The following is a 23,978-nucleotide window of genomic DNA, read 5'->3' on the forward strand; positions in this document are numbered from 1 at the left end:
CAAGTTTACTTTTTTTTAAACAATGGAATGCGGCCCGTCACTGTTGGATGAGTTACTGTTGGCCCATCTGCTGTGATCGAAGCTTGGCTTCGAATGGGAGCATGTGTAAGAAGATGGTGATAAGGGGGGTACTGACGGGAGAGATGTGTGCTGAGCGATCTTAACACAGACCGCTCAGCACACATCTCTCACCCCGCTCAGCACAGCGCGATGTGCTGAGCGAGGGGACGGACGGACGGGGGGCTGCTCACATCACACAATGGTGAAGTGAGTGACCCGCTAGATTGGCCTGCATGCAGGCTCAATCTAGCACCGGCAATAGCGATACGCAGGGCTGCGCATCGCTATCGCTGGGGGGCATACACACGGCAGATCCGTGCTCAAAATCTAAGCAATCTGGTCAGATTGCTTAGATTTTAAACACGGGTCTCTCCGCGTGTACCCCCCTATAGAGATGGGGAAATGTCCACGGGGGCAGCTGCACTGAAGCCGTCACACCCTGTATGTGTGAGTCCAAATGATAGAAAAACGTCTCTTAACGAAGAAGGTAAATTGGAGGGTGCTGGCACAGGTGTTGGAGGTTGAATAGACACAGGAGGCACAGAGAGGTGGCTGAAGGGGACACAAGGAGCAAGAGGGGATGCCAGGGAGCATGTGGCTGGACTGGAGGGATAGAGGGGGGTTGGAAGTGACACATTTTACTAGCCCACACTGATTTATTATAAAGGAGAGGGGACCGCACAGTGATATATGAGGGGCAGGGCTGTTTCTAGCCAATCTTCCAGCGCGAGATTTAAAAATGCGCACCCCCCATCAACATTAAAAAACGTGGCCCTTTTTATATATATATATTATAAGAAACGAGTGGGCATGACCTCACTAAAATGCCCGTAGTCTCATTAAAATGGGTGTGGTCTCACCTGAAAAGACTACCTTACACCCCAGTTTTTTACCCTTCACCAAAAGACCTTGGCCACCACAGGGGGGAAAAAAAAATTCCACCATATTAAGCCCCACACATATTAAGCCCCTTGCATAATATTATGCTCCCTGCACCATATTGTGCAATACACCGCAATGCCCGTGATAAATTATACCCCATAGTAAAGCTTCTAATTACTTTAAAATTACCTGCTTGTTGCTAGGGGTATCATGCGCTGGGTGCCATGCTTGTTGCCAGGGATTTCATGTGCTGGGTGTCATGCTTGTTGCCAGGGGTTTCATGTGCTGGGTGTCTGGGGCTGCCAGCTGAGGGATGGCTGCGTCCTCCTGCCGATGCGCAGGGCAGCAGGGAAAAGCTGAATCCGCTGAGGCTGCTGCTGCTGCTGCCAGCGTCCTCCTCCTGTTCCTCCGTGACCCGGAGATCAGCTGCTCAATGAATCAATAATACCCCTTTTAGAATAAATCCAGGATTTTCCTGTATGTGGGAAAGGGGTATAGATGGGGTGGCTGTAAGAATGGAGAGCTTTAGGCTCCAAAAAGTAAAAAGAAAATCCATATACAGTAGGATGGGAGGGTCATCGTCAGTGTTATGTTCTATTGATCTTAGTGGATGATTTCCTTGGCTCCTCAAAATTGAATGCTAGCTCCTAGATTTGACAGATTGGCTCCTAAATGTCTAATCTTTTACTCCACCCGTGTGATAAATATTTGCATACGCGATGAGTAGAAACTGGCTCGGTACCTTAGAGCTGGGATGGTAAAGATATCAGGTCAGTAAGCAGCACTGCAAAATGTGGCATCTTATTGGGCACGACCCACAGCCCAATCCTGTGCACCCCAGGACAGGCTTAGCATGTTTGGACAGTGATGGACTCTACTTGCTGTGTGTACATGGGGGTGAATGCAGGTATTTATGGGGAGGTTATGAGCCTCTAAAGGTCCAAGTAGGCAGAGAAGACATTTGCCCAATGACAGCAGCACTCCATAGTGGGCAACCCCCGCTGTGATTACATAGCAAGTAGGCGGGCTGTGCTCTGCTCCCCATCCTCCCTAGTATTCCGTTTAGGGGGCAGAGTTTGGCACGATGATGCGATTGTGTTGTGACGTCACAACGCAACCGCGTCATTCTGTAAAACTCCCCCCCCCCCCCCGAGCGGAGTACTAGGAACGGGAAGAGGAGGGGGAGCAGTAAGGGCTGCGGCGGGCACCCTGTGCGGTTGCACGGCTCCTTCACAGCAAGAAACAGCACCGATGAGGAGCAGGGGCGTAGCTATGCCATTTGGGGCCCCATAGCATAGTTCCATGTCCCCTCCCCCCCCCCCATGACTGCACAGAGGCGCCCCCTATGAATTACCCTAAGTTACTCCCCCCCCCCCACGACTACTTAAAGATCCCCTTCCCCAGTAAACTGTCAGCAGCACTCACCATTGGGGCCCCATTTGTTTTTAACCTGCCGCCACATCCGCTCTCCCGTCCAGCGCGGTTCCTTCTCCTGTCTCCTCACAGGTGCTGGGAGGAGGCGTGGCCTTGTTCCAGGGATGCCCCTGCATACTCAGCCATGCTTCCTCCCAGCATTACTTAGTACCCAGGGGAGGCGGAGCCGGCTGGGTGAACAGGTGTGGCTGCAGTACAGCAGCACACTTGTAAGGTAATAATAGCTGCCAGCGCTGGGGCTCAGCACCTAGGTGCAGGGGAAGGCTCTGGCCCCAGAGACGAATTGGGCCCCAATGCAGCCGCATCCTCTGTACCTATGGTAGCTACGGCCTTAATGAGGGGGAATGACACGGTTCACGGCACACACTATTAAAGTTGTTTTATTCCTTATACTAGACATCTCTCTTTGTTGGTTTTCTATTAAACCTTTTAAAATTGCATATAAGACTTTTATTTTTATTGCGGCCCACACAAGACTTAGACCTGGATTATTCTGCCCAGTTGGGATTTTGAGTTTGACATGCCTCCGAGTCCCTACAGTAAAAAAATGAACATTCACATTTAATAAATAACTCTCCTTTTTTCCTAAATTTAGACCCACTATCAATTAATAGCACCTATATCATCCCACCATTAAATGATTAGTCCCATCACCCCTCCTTAAATTAATAGGATGCCCCATTACCCATTAAATGATTCCAATAAATGAACTATCATTAAAATTAAATTATTAGTCCCCGACCTTTATCGCAACTCCTAAACTATTTAGTATCCCTGAGCTGTACCGATATCTGTACAGTCCTGTGTTTCCAACAGCAACAAAAGCCCCCATAGGTTTCTAATACCCCTTTTACACCATCCAGCATAGAACACGGGTTATTGCACACGAACGCGCATAACCCAAATTGCTGGTTGGTGTAAAAGGGCTGAGTTGGAATAATCCGGATCGAGTGACCCAGTATTCCAACTCGGGTAGTTTGCAGGGTTGAACACTGGTTCAACTCGTTAAGCTGTCAGAGCCGGATTTAGCGGTCAGGCCGCCCCTAGGCACAATGATATAGGCCACCCCCCTTTCAAGCACAATGATATCTGCCACTGGGCATCCAACCCCCCCCCCCCCCCTCCCCCGGCTTAATAACTCTCCAGCTGTATATTGCTGTATATTGCTCGGTGCCTCTACAGCCATTCCTCACGACCCGTAGGTCCGTCCGCTTTCCATCCGCTGCTGCTCTGATGCGGCGGCAGGAGGGGAGAATGCTGTGCTGCGCTGCTGCTCTGATGCGGAGGGGGGGGCAGGTACTGCTCTATACACACTGCGCCAGGTCGAGCCTTTTATTCACATTGCGCAAGGTTACCCCTTATACACGTTGCACCAGGTAGCCCCTTATAGCACTGGGGATGGGGGAGTTGGGGGGGAGAGAGAAAGCAAGAGTGTGTGTGTGTGTGTGTGTGTGTGTGTGTGTGTGTGTGTGTGTGTGTGTGTGTGGTCAGTTCCCTACCGACCGGCTGCTGCGTGGACAGTTGCGTGGAACAGGATTTGCACACTACAGGGGAGGTGCGGCCAGCAGGAGGCTACCAGTGTGAAGGTCAAACCTCACACTATTTACTCCATTCAGCAGCTGCCTGCCCACTCTAACAACGCCGCCGCACTTACAAGCAAAACGAGGAGGGGGGGGGGGGGTTGGATTCCTGTGCCGCCCCTAGGCATGTGCCTCATGTGCCTAGTGGGAAATCCGGCACTGTAAGCTGTGCTGTGTAAACAGAAGCCAGGTCGATGCGACCTGGCTCTCGGTCACAGTGTATGGAAGGGCATCGCTGGGAGATCATGTGATATGCCGGGATGGTGACTGCAGTAGGAAAGGGGACTGATGCGGGTTGCAGCCTGGTAGCACCCGTGTCAGGCTCCCGGCTGTGACCAACATTTTAGGTATAAAAGGGGTATGAGGGAGCTATTGTGCTGCTGGATTTATTAGCTGCTAAAACCATCTTCTTAGCCTATAGTGGCCTATGGGCTACCTTTCATAGGTTGTTTTTTTTTTTTTTTGGGGGGGGGGGGGGAGATGGATATAAAGGATCCCTCTCTAGTAGCGTCTATCCGTGAATGTGTAGTAGCGCAGCTAAGGGGGGTGAAGCAGGAAGTAATGCGATTGCAATGAAATCACATTACTTCTCACTGATCACCTTTACCTGCAACTCAGAAATGATACATCAGGAGAAATAAAGATTCCTTACTGTCGTGAATTGGAATCTTTATTTTCAGGGGCTGGCCACAAATATTAATAAATATACCTCTTAGACAGACCATGTGGTTATTTTTGATTAACTATATGTCAGGCTCAAGTGAGTGCTGATCTTGTGACAGAGCGTAGACATCGCTTCAAAATGCCACTTTAGATAAGTTTTTATTTGAGGTTGGTAGAGATGGACTTCCATTGCCACTATATTTAAATAAACTTCACATGTCAGATGCATCCGCACGCCATTCAAGCACACTTATCTTAGTAAATAAAGACACAACAACCGTAATTGGCGTGAAAGGGGTCAGCTTTTTATTTTGACTGAGAGGAAGGCCTATTAATACTAAAACTAAAAATGCAGACTTCCCTCTCTAACTAAGGTGGCGGGGAGAAGAACGGTTAAGCATGATAAACAACTTAATAAGGGTGATCCAAAATTATATGACAAAATAGAGCAATAAACATATGTGTGTGAGGGGGCCTTCTGCCCCAGATGTTTCGGGATCGGCCTCCTGCCTCCATCCCGGGCAATAAAAACATGTGTGAGGGGGCCTTCTGCCCCAGATGTTCCGGGATCGGCCTCCTGCCTCCATCCCAGACATCGGAAATCTAAAATCCAAGGCCAGGGGTCGACCTTCTGCCACTACCCCTGCCCACCAACAGTTGTATGGACGGAGGTACGCTCCGCCCCTACTGGGTAAAAAATTGGGCCTCCGGCCCTGATATCCACACATATTTATGGTCTATCATATGGGCCCCACCAGGTACGGTGGTGCCCATCAATTAATACTAAGACTATAAAAATACCTAAAAGTTCACCCGAACTTACTAACAATAAAGTCCTTAAGTTAAACTAAAATAACCGTTCAGAAACCAGCCACCAAAAGCCGACACAAGTAACCCCATTGGAGCAACAAAAAAACAACTCCCCAGGGCGGGAGGGTGGGTCACGGAAAAAACTGGAAGAGGCAGGATGTCCTAGGTCTGAAGACTATATGTATGTCAGACCAGCCCCTATACAGAATCCAGCCAATCACAATCCAGGCAGTTTTTCTTAAGTTCCTCCCACAAAAACTGTAACCCCTACAGTGCCAGGGTGTTGCATTAAGAGGCGTGCCGCAAGCCCTGCCGGTGAGTTTATGCTGTGTCAAAGTCAGAAAAATGTCTCTATGCACGTTGCCATATTTGCACCGCACACTGGTCCGCGCTGCGCATGCGTACGCTCTCCCGTGAAGGCGCATACCCGCGATAGCGTGCACTCGCAGGCGCGGTATGCGTATTTACGGTAGAGTTTATGTAGTCGTAGCGTGCGACTCATTCGTTACAAATGTTCACAATTAATGTAGTTTGTAGATTATGGTCACCTTGATAGATTCTGAAAGTCTGGTTAAAATAGAAGGTCCCTGTTTAAAGGAATCCCTCTTTGTATTGTACGAAGGGTCTGACAGGAATCATACAGCAGTGTTTGGTACCCATCGGAAGAGTATTTAATTAGTAATATTCCGGTGTTGGTTTGGAGCGTATTAATCGCTCGTGCGAATAGTTATGGACATAAGAAGTTTATGTCCATTTCTATTATTTACACATATTCAGGTATGCGGCGGGAAACCTAGTTTCCCACCCACCTGAGCTGTTGGAAATCGTCACAGCCCACCTGTATGAATCACCCTATGACCTTTTGTTATGATGCAGGGCCGAATTCCTTCGGCCAATGGACAATGGGATTGTAGGACCAGGAGATTGCATTGTGTGTGGGGCATAAATAGGCAGGCCGACCACATCCAGCTCACTCTCTCTCATCAACGGTTATCTGCTGATAGCCGGGAGCTGGATATCGAGGCGCAGGCGATCATACCCTTTGTGCGTAAGTTTCTCTCCGTAATCATTGTCTTTCTGTGAGCCAATTTCTCTCATCTCTCTCTCTCTCTCTCTCTCTCTGTTCTGTTCTCTCATATCTCCCCTAGACTAGGCTAGTATTGTATTGTATTAGATAGTATTGTATTGTATTGCATTTAGGTCAGTGTAGTATTGTCTTTTTGTATTTATTGTTTAGTTCTGTGGTTAGGAAGTCTCTGTTATATTGTAGTGTATCATTTGTACTGTTATCCCCTTTTTCAAAAATATTAGATATAATACAGTTAATAGGCTTTGGAACCTAAACCAGTATCTGTGTATTTTCTATAGTGTTAAGTGTTCACTTGAGCGTCGGTGACGCTCAAGCAGCTTTGTAGGTAGTCAGGTTACACAAGGTTGCACTTACACCCTGTATTCACATTAAGTTATTCTGTGTATTTCATTGGTATAAGGTTTAAACATTAAGGTATAGCGTTGTGAGCGTCTGCGCCGCTGGTGACCTCCTCGTGGTCTCGAGCGTATGCTACGCCATAGCGAATCATTACTCTAGTCATAACCAATAACGTGTCCTGTGATCACTGGGCCGTGAGCGAACGTGACGCTTGAGCGTCTCGCCTACGGCTGAGCGATCGTTACGCAACTAGCGTACCATTACGGTACTTCTTAAGCAAACAGCGTACAGTGTTCTTAGACTTCATAAAGGGTTGTTTATACGACAACGGAATTTAGTATTGTCAATTGGGGACTCGTCCTATCCTTCTCATATCTGCACTAGGTAGATCAGCAGACATTATCCCCCAGCAAAGGGTGGGAGGTTGTCTCCCAGTGCTGACGGGATAAGCGTCTGCTTCGCTTAGATAAAGAGTGCTGAAGGAATCCGGGAACCGGAAGTAAGAACAAAACGCTTGTGTCTTTTAAAACTGTTTTATTTCTCTTCTGTCTTGCGTATACACGCACGCATACATTTATCTGCATTTCTTTTTCAATTTCGTATATCACTATTCCTGTTTGCCAATTTTTATAGTTGATAGAAAGTGCTAAAAAGAGATTTGCTGTTATTTCATAATAGAGGTAATAGTTAAAGTATAGAACAACACACGATTTGTCTGAGATACAAGGCAGTCAGTGTGGATTGCGGTAGATGATCAGGGATCATTTACATTGATAAAAGTATATATTGTGTTAAGCTGGATCTTTGCATTGCGTACACGTGTCGCTAACAAAGACTAGCGTACGCAATCCAAAAGGCAGACGCACGCAGCGTACATTACGCAACGTAGCGTCTGGTTACGCTCACGTAGCTCAAGTCACGAAAAAGGTGAATTAGCGCAAAGCGAGAATTAGCGCAAAGGCGATAAGTAACGCACAGCGGTAGATAACGCGAAGCGGTAAATAACGCAAATCTATTTTTGGAAAAAAAAAAAATCTGAAATTTAGTTTAACAGATCCTGCTCCTAATTGGTAACACTGTTGGACTGAAGACAATTTCTGCGCAGAAATAGATATAGAAACAAAGTGTACATGTGTTGAGTGAGTGTGGTTTTGTATACATAAGTTTATACAACTTTAAGGTGGAACCAAAAGGAAAGCCGGGTACTCGTCAAGGGACATACGTGTAAGTGACATATACGGTGGCTAGGGAGGCATCCCTGGTTAAATAATATTTGAGCATTAGAGTATAGCGGACCATAAGGTAACAAGACCAGGAGGTCATAAGGTAACAAGACCAGGAGGTCGTAAGGTAAAAGGTCCGCTATAAAAGTCCAGTGGCACAACGCCTGGGGTGTTGGTGCAGAACCCATATAGGCCATACAAGCTCTTGCTGAAGGAATCGCGGCCGGAAACATCGATTCCATTGATCTTTCAGTACATAACAAGTAGTGCTTGTGTACTGAACGATTGGACCACACGTAATTGTGTGCAGTAGTTAGTAATCTGACCTAATACCATTAGAGTAAAGTGGTCACAAACGCTATTTGTACATTCTGACGTGATTTGTGTAATTTTTTTATTTTTAAAGGGAAGTTCGCTGGTCACTCAGGAACTATCTAACAACCCCAACTTTACTGGAAAGAGTAAGTGTCCTGCGGGTAACCCTCATATGTTCCAGTAAACTGAAGGTTCCATAGGGGCCCTGTATCGAGTACGCCAGCACCACGTCGGTGTGATCAGGTCGTATTGGTCGAGGTGGGCGAGTGAGTGGGGTACTCGGTAAACCGCCACCGCCGGCCTACTGTGGAGTAATTTGGTTGTCTGTAAAGGCTTGCTGAAAACCTTGATACAGAGATCCAAGGAGGACTAAGCAACACCTGCAGACTATGGGGGCCAGTTGCTCAGGTAGGGGGCGATCAACCTTGGTTCAGGTTGATTCTGTGAACCGACCAGTTGGGTCGGCACGATATGTAATGTGTGAAAAATATGGAAGTCACACCGAATCTTTATGTGATGAATGGGAGAGAATGACTGTACAAGACAGGGACAAATTCCCAAGAATAGGTAGCTTTAGTCCAGAAGTGTTACAAAATTTAAGGAGGAGGATATGTCTCGTAAAATCAGCAAAGAGACGAATTCAGCATCATGATTATTTACAGTTATGGCACCAGGAAGGTGAGATACAGAGAGGTTTGGCTCTGGCGGCAGGATCTGGGGCAGTCAGGAAGCTGATAGCCACAGCTCCTCCTCCACCATACATTGCAGGAGAGAAGTTGATTGCGGAGAGAAACGCACTGGGTTATAAAACAAAAACTCTTAGTAACCTTGTAAATGTTAATGATGTTAACCAAATAACTCATGCAAGTATTAACCCGTGCAAGATGTACCCTGTTTTGAACCTTCCTCAGGAGTGTGATCAAGAAGACGATTCAGCAACAATTTCAGCTCTCTCTCTTGCAGCCACCATAGCAGAGACCACAGTAGGCACAGCGACACCCACGAGATTAGTGAAAGCCCCTAGCGGAGGGATAGGTGAGGTCGTGTCAACGGGTAAGTACGGCACCATGCACTACACTGAAACAATTGTACCACAACAAGCTGTAGAATCTACACAGGAAGAGGCTGTTAGAATTGCTCCTGTAAGGGTAATAGCAGTTCCCAATGGAAAAACAGATGTGTCTGGAGCCACTCCCATAAGGAACATTGCCATGTACACTCCATTTTCCAGAATGGAATTAAGAACAATAGTGTCCGAATTTCCTGACCCCAGGAAGGATTTAGTTGCTAGCCAAAAATACATCAGGGATCTAGGTAACACTGTAGAACCCAACAACAAGGATTGGCAGATACTGCTAAGAGCTTGTTTACCTTCCAATGTTGACGCAACTCAATTTCTAGCTGACTGTGCATTGGATAAAGATGTACCGCTTACAGACGTGTACAACAAGGATAATGTAAAAAGGATAAATTTACAGCTAAAGGAGTATTTCCCAGCCGTTGTTAAATGGAATAAAATATTTTCCATTAAGCAAAAGGAGTCCGAAACGGCAACAGAATATTTTCACCGGGCACTATTAGAAATGGCAAAGTACACTGGTATAGAAGACATTAAGACCAACCCAAACCATCGAGAAGTAGCAGTATCTGTACTGATGGATGGTTTGAAAGAAACATTAAAAGCTAGGGTACAGACCACGCAACCATGCTGGCGAGGTCTGTCAGTGTCCACATTGAGAGAGGCTGCTATTGATCACGACAGAAATATCACTAGGCACAGGGAGTCGCAAAGTGATAAGTTGATGTCAGTAAGTATACAGGCGCTGACCACAAAGCAGCCTGCGTATGTACCACCGAATCCTGTGGGTAAGGCAAGTGTAATAACATGTTTTTCTTGTAACAGACCGGGACACTTTGCACGAGAATGTAGAACAAAGAATGTACAAAGATCTTTTCAACCCCCTAGACAGCAACACAACACACGACATTGGGAGCAGGGTCCACAGAGGCGGAGTTTTGAGCCACATACAGGGGAAACAAAAAGATATCCCCCGAACAGAGATTGGCATGCCTCTGGTAGTTCCCAGCTAACCCCCTCACAAGTAGTTGCTGCCAACGGGATTCAGGGAGGTCAGCATACCCAATAGGGGTGTGGCCATACCTGTAATCTGCACCCAGTTAAGTTGATTGCTAGTCTTGGAAGCGAACCAGAAATTGCAATCAATGTAGCTGGTAAAACTTTAAACTTTCTTGTAGACACAGGGGCGGCCAAGTCAGTGATAAATTCGACAGTGGGCATGAGAACCACTGGTAGGACAATTCCAGCCATGGGAGTAACAGGAGTAGTCCAGCACTACCCTGTTAGCAAACCAGCCGAGATTACAATAGGGCCTTTGCATACCAAGCATTCCTTTTTGCTGGCTGCATCGGCACCAACTAATCTCCTGGGAAGAGACTTACTATGTAAAATGGGTTGCGTCATTTATTGTACTCCTGAAGGTGTATTCTTGGACATCCCTGAGAATCACGCTCAGGAAGTACGAGACATGTTAGACTCCCCATCAAAATTAATGTCACATTCCATTATGACAAATAGGAATCCATCCCAAGTAGAAGAGATGACATCTCAGATACCAGAGTCACTTTGGACAAAAGATGGACAGGACACTGGATTAATGGCAAATGTAGCTCCAGTAGTTGTACAAGTAAAAGATGGTAGGATAGCTCCAAAAAATCCCACAGTATCCTCTGAAGACAGAGGTGGAGTTAGGAGTTTTCCCAGTAATAGAGCGCTTGCTACAACAGGGCATTCTAGTAAGAACGTCCAGCACAGCAAATAGTCCCATCTTCCCTGTTAAAAAGAGTGGGGGGAGGGGTTACAGGCTAGTGCAGGATCTAAGGGGGATTAATAAAATAGTTGAGAGTCAGTTCCCCGTAGTGCCTAATCCAGCTGTCATCCTAATGCAAATTCCTCCCACTGCCAAATTTTTCACTGTTATTGACCTCTGCTCCGCATTCTTTTCGGTACCTCTGCATCCTGACAGCCAATATTTGTTTGCATTCACATACAGAGGAGTCCAATACACGTGGACTCGGTTACCCCAAGGTTTCATAGATAGTCCAAGTATATTTTCTCAAGCTTTGCATGATTGTTTACAGTCTTTCCAACCGGAGAGTGGATCAGTGTTGATACAGTACGTGGATGATCTACTACTGTGTTCTGATTCATTGGAGGCATCCCTGAAGGATACGAAACAGCTCCTGTTTCATCTTTCAGACACAGGTCACAAGGTTTCCAAAGACAAGTTGCAATTATGCCAAGCTAAGGTAAAATATTTGGGACACTGTCTAACACAAGGACTGAGACACCTGACCGCTGATAGAATCCAAGCCATTAGAGACATGACACTGCCACAAACCCAACAACAGATCAGGACGTTTCTAGGAATGTGTGGGTATTGCCGTAATTGGATCCCAGGGTTTTCCATATTGGCGCTACCTTTGCAGGAAATGGTCTCTTCAAACAAACCTGATCGGATTTCGCATACAGACGAATCCGAAACAGCATTTGAGAGACTCAAACAGTGTCTAACGCAGGCACCAGCACTAGGTATGCCAGACTATGGGAAACCCTTTGAACTATACGGAACAGAAAGTGCTGGGTGCGCAGCAGGTGTACTAACACAAAAACACGGTGATGCCAGCAGGCCAGTTGCATATTACAGCGCTCAGCTAGATACGGTAGCGCGATCCCTCCCCACATGCTTGCGTAGCGTTGCGGCGATAGCATTGCTAGTGACAAAAAGCGAAGATGTCGTGCTAGGCCACAACCTCACAATCCATACACCGCATGCGGTATCTGCCTTATTGAATTCTGCCCAAACCAGACACGTCTCATCAGCAAGGTTTACAAGATGGGAATTGGCATTAATGGCCCCAGTAAACATCACCATAAGGAGATGCAGCGCATTAAACCCTGCAACATTTCTCCCAGGTGTGCCTGGTCAGGCACAAAGGGTGGAAGGTGAGAGTGATGGGGAAGGAGGATTTAATGCAAAGGAAGATACACATGATTGTATGGAATATTTGACCCAAAATTTTACCGCAAGGCCTGACATCAGTGACAATCCAATGGAAGATGCAGAACTCACGTTCTACACGGACGGTAGTTGCCACAGACAGTCAGACTCGGGAGACTTGTGTACTGGATACGCAGTCGTAGATGACCAAGACACCATAGAAGCGGAACCGCTAGGCCCACCTCACTCAGCCCAGGTTGCTGAACTGGTCGCCCTAACCAGAGCATGTGAATTGGCTAAGGGTAAGTCTGCCAATATCTACACCGATTCCAGATACGCCTTCGGGGTAGTCCATGATTTCGGAGCCCTATGGCGGCTCAGAAATTTCATGACGGCAGCTGGCACACCGATAGCGCATGCAGCTCATATAAAAAGGCTTCTAACAGCGATACAGGAACCCGACAGAGTGGCTGTTATCAAATGTAAAGCACATACATATAGTCAAGACCCAGTGTCCCTTGGTAACAGCCGAGCAGACGAAGCCGCAAAGCTTGCAGCTGCTACCCCCATACAGACAGACACCACACAACTGATGGTATTTAATACCATCAACACACAAAAGTTGTGTGAGATGCAGAATTTGTGTTCCACACAGGAGAGAGCAGTCTGGAAGGCAAAGGGATATGGCCAGGAGTCCTCAGGGCTCTGGACGGATGGACATGGTAAACCGGTGGCCCCCAGGGCATACCTTCCATGTCTGGCTGAAGCAGCTCACGGGCTGACTCATCTAGGCAAGGAGGGGATGTGCAAATTGGTAAGAGCATACTGGTGCGCCCCAGGATTCTCCTCTCATGCGAGTAAAAGAGCAATGTCATGCCTTACCTGTCTGAGAAAGAATATTGGAAAAGCAATACCTACAGAACCATCCCATATCCCACCTGCCGGCGGGCCTTTCCAGGTAATACAAATTGACTTCATTCAATTACCCCCATGTCGAAATTTGAAATATGTACTTGTTTGTATAGATGTTTTCTCGAATTGGGTCGAAGCTTTTCCAGCAGCTACAAATACCGCTATGTTTACAGCTAAGAAAATTGTGCAGGAATTTGTATGTAGATATGGTATCCCTAGAATCATTGAAAGTGATAGGGGTACCCATTTTACAGGTGATGTCTTTCAAGGAATGTGTAAGTTGATGGGAATTGATAGTAAGCTGCACACTCCGTACCGTCCACAGGCGAGTGCGAAGGTCGAAAGAGTGAACAGCACTATTAAAAATAAATTGAGTAAAGTAATGACAGAGACAGGATTGACGTGGCCAGAAGCTTTACCCATTGTTTTGTATAGCATCAGAACCACTCCCAGGTCCCCTCTTAATCTGTCTCCTTTTGAAATCTTGTTTGGTCGACAACCGCATGTCATGATTAACCCTCAGGATGATTTGAAATGTAACAATGAAGTAACTGTAAAATACTTAATTAACATGAGTAAACAGTTGAGGAATCAAAATGATAATCTGAAGTTGGTGATTCCTGATTTACCAGATAGTAATTGTCATGACATTGAACCTGGGAATTATGTAATGATACGAAATTTTCTACGCTCAGGTTGTCTTATTGATAGATGGGAAGGACCATACCAGGTCTTATTGACTAGCACCACAGCATTGAAGGTTGCTGAGAGAGAGACTTGGGTCCATTCATCCCACTGCAAAAAGGTTGCTGATCCAGAGAAGTCCCGTGATAAGGAACAGACGGTAGAGGTTGTATCACTAGAGTGTCTGTTCCAGGAGGACTGAGGCGGCACCTGAGCCTTGAAGACCGAAAGCAGTTGTCGACTCCCTTCTCCCTTTTATTGTTTTTCTCCACTTCCCAGCCCCTCTCCCTTAAAAAAAAATTTCTTTTTCCCCCTTCTCATTCTTCTCTATTTCCTCCTCAAAGATGGACTTGCCCCAAGAGACTGTGATCCGGATTTTGATGTTAACCATGATGTTGACCAGAGCAGTCTGTTCCGGCGAGAGTACCATAGAGGTCGAGAGAGGTTCTGGAATGGGTTCCGATTATGATGATGGAGGCGTAGTTTTCCAAGATCAACCAAACCAACAAGCAAAGGCGAGTATCAGAAAACGATCCGATAGAAGAAATTGTGATGGATTGTTAGCTGAAGAAAATTGTATCTGTAGGCTCTGTGATAATCTGGTTGAAGATGGATGCATAAAGAAATGCCAATCTAGTTTTAATATCCATATGGACCGGCATCCATTGAGTGACTATCACTCCTTAGTGGGTAACGTGTTAAACCAAACAGATTGTTGGGTATGCTCTCAAGTACCTCAGGGTCACAGCAAATCAGGGCTAGTACCATTTCCTTTAACGTTAGGGGAGGTACTTGAGCTAAGTGGTGGGAGACCGGTGGATCGGAGGTTTAACATCTCCAGCCCTCCTAGTTTGAAGCTTCACCAATACCATGTGGATAGGTCCCTCTTATGTTTCAACATCTCCAATCCCAGAAAACCGGGAAATTGGGAAGTGTCGTGGAGCAACCTTACCATGACCTTTTCACACAGAGCAGATAGAATGCCTACAGATACAGAGCTCGTACGCCATATAGCCAGTAGAGGAAAATCTTTTCGGTATCGATATACCTTAGGAAATAGGATTACTAGAGTTGGAGAGGTATCACCAGGATACTGTGCACATATCGTACAAACTGATACGTGCATTAAGCAGTTGGAAGAATTAGGGTCAGGAGATTTCACCTGGAAGGTTTGTAACATGGTCATGTCCTTCTCCGTCCCTTATGTTCTCCCCGATGATGCATATTTCATATGCGGGAGAAAGGCGTACAAGTGGCTTGCCCCAAACTCTGAAGGATTGTGTTATATTGGAAAAGTATTGCCTGAAGTGATGACTGTTACACATGACAAAATGAAGGACATACACCGTGGTGCCCAAGCTCCTTATACTCACACTCATTACGAGCACCGAGTTAAGAGACAACTGTCAGAAAGGTTAGAGCATCCGGCCTCTGATCTTATCCATGAATCCACCGGGATTCAGGTTCTGGTAGCGTTAGATTTCACTCGCACCGCTCGAGGTGTGATGAATTATAGATACATTTCCGCACTCGCCAATTTGTTAGATAATATCACTGAAATGTATGATGACACGTTTAGATACACTGGAAGAGAACTTCAAGCTTACAAAACAGAACTAGTTCAGCATAGGATGGTTCTTAATTATCTTACAGCAGTAACAGGCGGATATTGTGTTACATTGGCAACACAGTACGGCATAAAGTGTTGCACGTATATCACAAATAGCACCGAGGACCCGGTAGAGGTCATAGACCAAAAGATGGACGATATTCTCCAATTGAAGTGGGAATTTCGTCGAAAACACAATCTCACCCTTGCTGCTGTAGGTAATGAGCTGACTGGTTGGGTGTCATGGTTGAACCCGCGAAATTGGTTCTCCGGTTTAGGAGACTGGGCTCAAGGAGTCATAATGGATGTTGGAAAGTTTCTACTATGTATCTTGGGTGTTGTTATATCGATTGGATTGATATTTAGATGCGGGCAGGCTTTAATGATGTGCAAACAAAGTACAAAAGTGATGAGCTTGAGGAGTGAGGAAACTGTAATTAACCTGGATTTGATTTATGACCCAATGATAGAAACCAGAATGTGATGAAAATGCGATTATACGGTCCGTTTCTTTCACCTGTTTTTCTGCTTTTCCCCAAGATACAAAGACCCCCTTGGACGAGGAAGTTGACGAGACGCTATACAGACAACAGACAAGCACCAAAGAAGAAGATTTGACAACTTTAAATATGGACACTTGATGAACTTTGCCATGGATCCCCAGTTTCCCTAGTATTTTTAAACTCACGCTAGCCCAACATTTTTGTAAATCTGATGGCTCAGACAAAGCTATTTGCTCATGCCCAAGGAGCAATACAGCGCAAAGAAGACGACTCTCAACAGATACCGAACACAACTTCAACAACAGATGTACATTTCCCTGACATAGAATATCATTGCATTTTTCGTAAGTGTTCTTTATCTTCATCTCTACAACCCCCAGGTAATGACACACATAGACGATAGGGAATACAGGCACAGATAGCAGCAACCACATACCTCCCCCATTCATGTATCATCAACTAAAATGTGCATCCCCATTTTGTTACAACCACAGCCGAAATGAGCTCGGTAGAGTTTGACAGCCCATCCACAGACCTGTACCACAGGATAAGAAGGAATTCAAATGTATACTTCGCAATACCTCGAAGCTTGATTTACCACACGTACGGCACGATGATACATGACCCTCCAAACATGGACTCATACACACATGCTTCTGCTTTCTCACTAGGTCATACCCTCTTCACACCTACTCCACTCTTCTCCCCTACCCAACCATGGAAATTAATTAACCCCTGACTTACATTTTTCTCCTTAAATATTTTAGAAGGTGGCAGTTATTATTGACTGCCAAAGGGTGGACTGTCAAAGTCAGAAAAATGTCTCTATGCACGTTGCCATATTTGCACCGCACACTGGTCCGCGCTGCGCATGCGTACGCTCTCCCGTGAAGGCGCATACCCGCGATAGCGTGCACTCGCAGGCGCGGTATGCGTATTTACGGTAGAGTTTATGTAGTCGTAGCGTGCGACTCATTCGTTACAAATGTTCACAATTAATGTAGTTTGTAGATCATGGTCACCTTGATAGATTCTGAAAGTCTGGTTAAAATAGAAGGTCCCTGTTTAAAGGAATCCCTCTTTGTATTGTACGAAGGGTCTGACAGGAATCATACAGCAGTGTTTGGTACCCATCGGAAGAGTATTTAATTAGTAATATTCCGGTGTTGGTTTGGAGCGTATTAATCGCTCGTGCGAATAGTTATGGACATAAGAAGTTTATGTCCATTTCTATTATTTACACATACTCAGGTATGCGGCGGGAAACCTAGTTTCCCACCCACCTGAGCTGTTGGAAATCGTCACAGCCCACCTGTATGAATCACCCTATGACCTTTTGTTATGATGCAGGGCCGAATTCCTTCGGCCAATGGACAATGGGATTGTAGGACCAGGAGATTGCATTGTGTGTGGGGCATAAATAGGCAGGCCGACCACATCCAGCTCACTCTCTCTCATCAACGGTTATCTGCTGATAGCCGGGAGCTGGATATCGAGGCGCAGGCGATCATACCCTTTGTGCGTAAGTTTCTCTCCGTAATCATTGTCTTTCTGTGAGCCAATTTCTCTCATCTCTCTCTCTCTCTCTCTCTCTCTCTGTTCTGTTCTCTCATATCTCCCCTAGACTAGGCTAGTATTGTATTGTATTAGATAGTATTGTATTGTATTGCATTTAGGTCAGTGTAGTATTGTCTTTTTGTATTTATTGTTTAGTTCTGTGGTTAGGAAGTCTCTGTTATATTGTAGTGTATCATTTGTACTGTTATCCCCTTTTTCAAAAATATTAGATATAATACAGTTAATAGGCTTTGGAACCTAAACCAGTATCTGTGTATTTTCTATAGTGTTAAGTGTTCACTTGAGCGTCGGTGACGCTCAAGCAGCTTTGTAGGTAGTCAGGTTACACAAGGTTGCACTTACACCCTGTATTCACATTAAGTTATTCTGTGTATTTCATTGGTATAAGGTTTAAACATTAAGGTATAGCGTTGTGAGCGTCTGCGCCGCTGGTGACCTCCTCGTGGTCTCGAGCGTATGCTACGCCATAGCGAATCATTACTCTAGTCATAACCAATAACGTGTCCTGTGATCACTGGGCCGTGAGCGAACGTGACGCTTGAGCGTCTCGCCTACGGCTGAGCGATCGTTACGCAACTAGCGTACCATTACGGTACTTCTTAAGCAAACAGCGTACAGTGTTCTTAGACTTCATAAAGGGTTGTTTATACGACAACGGAATTTAGTATTGTCAGCTGTTTCGGCCACATTCATGACCTACGCAGTCTTAAACTTCACACGTCAGATGCATCCGCACGCCATTCAAGCACACTTATCTTAGTAAATAAAGACACAACAACCGTAATTGGCGTGAAAGGGGTCAGCTTTTTATTTTGACTGAGAGGAAGGCCTATTAATACTAAAACTAAAAATGCAGACTTCCCTCTCTAACTAAGGTGGCGGGGAGAAGAACGGTTAAGCATGATAAACAACTTAATAAGGGTGATCCAAAATTATATGACAAAATAGAGCAATAAACATATGTGTGTGAGGGGGCCTTCTGCCCCAGATGTTTCGGGATCGGCCTCCTGCCTCCATCCCGGGCAATAAAAACATGTGTGAGGGGGCCTTCTGCCCCAGATGTTCCGGGATCGGCCTCCTGCCTCCATCCCAGACATCGGAAATCTAAAATCCAAGGCCAGGGGTCGACCTTCTGCCACTACCTGCCCACCAACAGTTGTATGGACGGAGGTACGCTCCGCCCCTACTGGGTAAAAAATTGGGCCTCCGGCCCTGATATCCACACATGTTTATGGTCTATCATATGGGCCCCACCAGGTACGGTGGTGCCCATCAATTAATACTAAGACTATAAAAATACCTAAAAGTTCACCCGAACTTACGAACAATAAAGTCCTTAAGTTAAACTAAAATAACCGTTCAGAAACCAGCCACCAAAAGCCGACACAAGTAACCCCATTGGAGCAACAAAAAAACAACTCCCCAGGGCGGGAGGGTGGGTCACGGAAAAAACTGGAAGAGGCAGGATGTCCTAGGTCTGAAGACTATATGTATGTCAGACCAGCCCCTATACAGAATCCAGCCAATCACAATCCAGGCAGTTTTTCTTAAGTTCCTCCCACAAAAACTGTAACCCCTTCAGTGCCAGGGTGTTGCATTAAGAGGCGTGCCGCAAGCCCTGCCGGTGAGTTTATGCTGTTTCGGCCACATTCATGACCTACGCAGTCTTAAACTTCACACGTCAGATGCATCCGCACGCCATTCAAGCACACTTATCTTAGTAAATAAAGACACAACAACCGTAATTGGCGTGAAAGGGGTCAGCTTTTTATTTTGACTGAGAGGAAGGCCTATTAATACTAAAACTAAAAATGCAGACTTCCCTCTCTAACTAAGGTGGCGGGGAGAAGAACGGTTAAGCATGATAAACAACTTAATAAGGGTGATCCAAAATTATATGACAAAATAGAGCAATAAACATATGTGTGTGAGGGGGCCTTCTGCCCCAGATGTTTCGGGATCGGCCTCCTGCCTCCATCCCGGGCAATAAAAACATATGTGTGAGGGGGCCTTCTGCCCCAGATGTTCCGGGATCGGCCTCCTGCCTCCATCCCAGACATCGGAAATCCAAAATCCAAGGCCAGGGGTCGACCTTCTGCCACTACCCCTGCCCACCAACAGTTGTATGGACGGAGGTACGCTCCGCCCCTACTGGGTAAAAAATTGGGCCTCCGGCCCCTATATCCACACATGTTTATGGTCTATGATATGGGCCCCACCAGGTACGGTGGTGCCCATCAATTAATACTAAGACTATAATAATACCTAAAAGTTCACCCGAACTTACTAACAATAAAGTCCTTAAGTTAAACTAAAATAACCGTTCAGAAACCGGCCAACTGCCAGGTTACCAACCTGCCACCGCCACCTGAACCAAAAAACTCAACTCAACTAATAAAAGCATAACACGAAGAAGACTCAACTCACTCAAACTAAAGAAAACAGAACACAAAGCTAAAAAGACCAGATCATTGCCACCCACGGCCGACAAGCCATATAAAGCGCGGGTCTTGCCGCCTTCCTGCAAAAGAAGGGTGTGACTGAGGTTAATAAATGAAACATGGTATGGAGAAAATGGGTAACCTAACCTGCGTCCCTAACAGGGGGAGGTGGGGAGGGGGGGGGGGGGGGGTCGCCCAATTTGACTTGAGGCAAAAACGCAAAACTTCGTCAGCTGGCAACAGCCGTAATTAAAACCAACGATAAAACAAAAATTCCTCAAGGCCCCCGCAGTCGCAAAGTGCAACTGCGACAAGCAGCTAATCCTCAAATAGGTGCACTGGGAGGAAAAGGCCTGATATAGCGCCTGACTGCACCAGACCTCCACCTACCCAGTGCCCGGACTTCGACTTCGTACCAACCCGCCGCAGTAGCAGCTGAAGCAGTGCCGATGCAGAAAGAGTGAGTCCCATAGTCGGCCGGAGATAGACCCAGGTATAAGACACAACGTCCCAAAACCGACCGAAATTGAAATCTAGTCAACGGGTAACCGTCACTATGGACGAGCCACCCGGAAGGCACTGGAGGCCGTACGGACGAATGAGACCGGGCCGCGATAACTGGACAAATGCCCCACACACGAGCCTGACCCACTCGAACCCACTGCCCCCAGCTGACTACGTCAGTCTTGGAGCGCTGAATCCTACACCACAACCCGTCGGGGCGTATGACGACGTGGGCCGTCAGCATGGGCGAAGCAGAAGTCCGAGAAACGGACACCAGCTCACCCAAACCGAACGCACCGTGAAAGGCCATCGGAAAGGCGAACCTCGTACCCCAAAGAGCAAATACTCCGTAGGGATCCCAAAATTCGCCTCAGCAAAGACCCAGCGATCGGGCGGCGATTGTCCGGCCGGGGCGGGAGCGCCAGAGCCCAGCCGTTCAACACCCTCTGAAGGAAAAAGGACTTAGTAAAGTCCTCCTCCCCCAGAAGCTGCAGAAAGTATGATATACGCGCAAGAAGTGAACCCTACAAACATACGCCCGTGAAATTCCGTTGGTGTACAAAACCCAGATGAAATCTAAAAGTAAGTCGTGAGAGGTCTTACCACAATGGCCTCTCCCCAGAAGGTAGCGACTCCACCACTCCCAGGCGGCCAGATAAGCCGCGAAAGTCGCAAGGGCCTACGACATGTGGGCTAAATCCTTCAATCCGGGCAAATAACCTGTCACACATAAGCAGGACATGAATCCCCATGGATTAGAGCTGCAGGAGCCAAGCGCCTAAACCGCTGCCAGTCGCCGGGAGAAAGGGCATCAGCAATGTCGTTACTCACACCCGGGACATGCTTAGCTCGCAACGTAATGTTGGTCACCAAGCATAGTAGGACTATCTGCGCAAGGACCCGCAGGACAGGCAAGGACGTGGACTTCAGCCGGTTTATGGCAAAAACCACGCCCAAGTTGTCACACCAGAAAATAACCTGTTCATCATGCAGGGCATCGCACCACAACTCCAATGCACCAGAATGGGAAAAAATTTCCAGCAACAGCATGTTTGTCGTGAGGTGCTCGCTAAACCAGGCACGCGGCCAAGGAGACGCACACCATCGGCCGACAAAAAAAGCTCCGACACCGTCAGCACAAGAGGCGTCCGTGAAAAGGTCCAGGGAGGTGCTAGACACGACCGCCTCCTGCCAAATACAGACGCCGGTGAAACGAACTAGAAATCCATCCCAAATACGTAAAACCCTCGAATGGTAAACTAAGAAATTGATGCGGGTGTCCAATCCCAACTGTCGCCCGTTCCACTTTCCTACAGAAAAACCCTACCCATGAGGATAACCGTGCAAGCAAAAGTTAACAGGCCCAATAAGGATTGAGCCCGTTTCAGAGTAAGGTGGCCCGCGGCGAGCCCATAGAGGATACCATCGTGAAGACGCAACACCTTGTCCCCAGGGAGCCTACAGAGACCACCGACCGTATCCATCTGAATCCCGAGGTAAACTAAGGAGGCGGAGGGACTCTCCGTCTTCTCTGATGCAAGTGGAAACCTGAAGTGTGTGGGAAAAAAAGGGGGGGGGGCCAATGCCCTCTGCAGCAAGACGACGCAGCGACAGAGCCAGGTGGGCCGATCAAAAGAAAATCGTCCAAGTAGTGGGAAATTCCCCGCTCGCCCGTCGCCTGCTGCAGACACCAGCGGAGGAAAGAACTGAACCTTTCAAAGTATGCGCAAGAGATAGAAAAACCCCACAGGGAGGCAGAGATCGATGTAATAGCCATCATCCAGTTTAAAACCCATAAATCGAAAGGCGAAAGGGTGCAGCGGGAGGAGACGAAATGCTGACTCGATGTCCAATTTACACTTTACTGCCCCTGAACCAAACGACCGAATGGTGTCTATGGCCGAATCAAACTTTTAGATAGGGAAACGACCCTACCTGATCATAGGGATAGCCTCATTAACCGATGACCCGAGAGGACAGGAAAGATGCATGAGCTGAAATTCGCCCGCGGACTTCTTGGGCACTATGCCTACGGGGGACAAGACCAAATCTTGTAAGGGGGGGGTTCCCGGAAAAGGCCTATATCCTGCCCAACGACACTGCAGCCGCAATCTTCTGCCGGAGCACGTCCGGAAACTCCCGAGCCGAACGCAAGTTCGTACTAGCCCCGAGACCCACCAGTCCATGTATCGGCAAGGAGAAACCAGATGCGAACACCGAGTGTAAGAATAGGGCGGGTACCGTCGCAGCCAGGGTATGAACGCCCAAAGTCTAATTAGGGTGGGGGCTGTGGCCAGCGCCTGGGGCCGCGGGAGCGCGGCTTTGCGGGCCGGAATTACCCCCGTGCCCTGGACTGGGGCAGTCCTTGATCCTGGGGCCTCCGCCACAGCTGATGCAGGAGTGACGAAAACGACACCGCCGCCCCAAGCCGTATTGGGCAGTATTGAAAGCGAAGCATTAACCATGCCCCGCGCAATGAACCCCCTCGAAAGCCGGCAGACGAGAGGCAGGTCGTTGAGCCCATCGTCCTGCTGTACCGGCTGAACCCTGCGGCAGCTCCAAGCACAATTCCACATCCTTTTAACCGAAGTTATAGATCTGCCGCCCATGCTGTTTGCGCTGGAAGTCCTCATAGTAACGTCGCCAAGTATGGTACAGCACGTGTATAAGGAACTGATGGCGCACGATGTTCATGAGTTCATCCGGGCGCGTCTCTAAGTAACACGCCGCAAAGATCAACGCGCACCTAACTCAAGTCGGCTAGGAGCGCAAAGCGTCCTCGCTACCCCGGCCCTTTTGCATAGCCGAAAGCAAGGCTATACGAGCATCGCTAGTAAGAGCAAAAATATTGACATATTGGCCCTTACGGATTCGGTCCCGGACCCGGGGCCGGAGACCACGGTGCACTGCCGTGTTGGCGCAGTGAGCGGTGTCCGACTCAACCGACACGGGCGAGGTGGAAGAGGTGGAATACCGGCGCTCACGCCGTTTGCGACGCTTGACCCTGTGAAAACAGCCGTCGGAGGACACACATTCTGAGGACGTGGAGGCAAGGGAAGAGTCCGTGCCCCAATGCCTACGCCTGTGTCTACTGCGCTTGCTGGAAAAACCTACGCGTACTGCTGCCCCCGCTAGAGGACCGGGACTGAGTACTTGATCTGAATCCGCTACGGGAGGGTAACCGCGTTCCCCCGGGACTAGTCAGGGTCCGATGAAGACTAACCTGCACGAGAGGGTCCTCCGTCGGTCCCTGTACCCGCCGGACGACTGTTGGATGCACCGACTGACTCCAGATTTGTCCCGATGTCCACGGCTGGTGAGAAAAAAGAGAC

The sequence above is a fragment of the Pseudophryne corroboree genome, chromosome 2, assembly GCF_028390025.1.
Source record: "Pseudophryne corroboree isolate aPseCor3 chromosome 2, aPseCor3.hap2, whole genome shotgun sequence".
Classification (NCBI taxonomy): Eukaryota; Metazoa; Chordata; class Amphibia; order Anura; family Myobatrachidae; genus Pseudophryne; species Pseudophryne corroboree.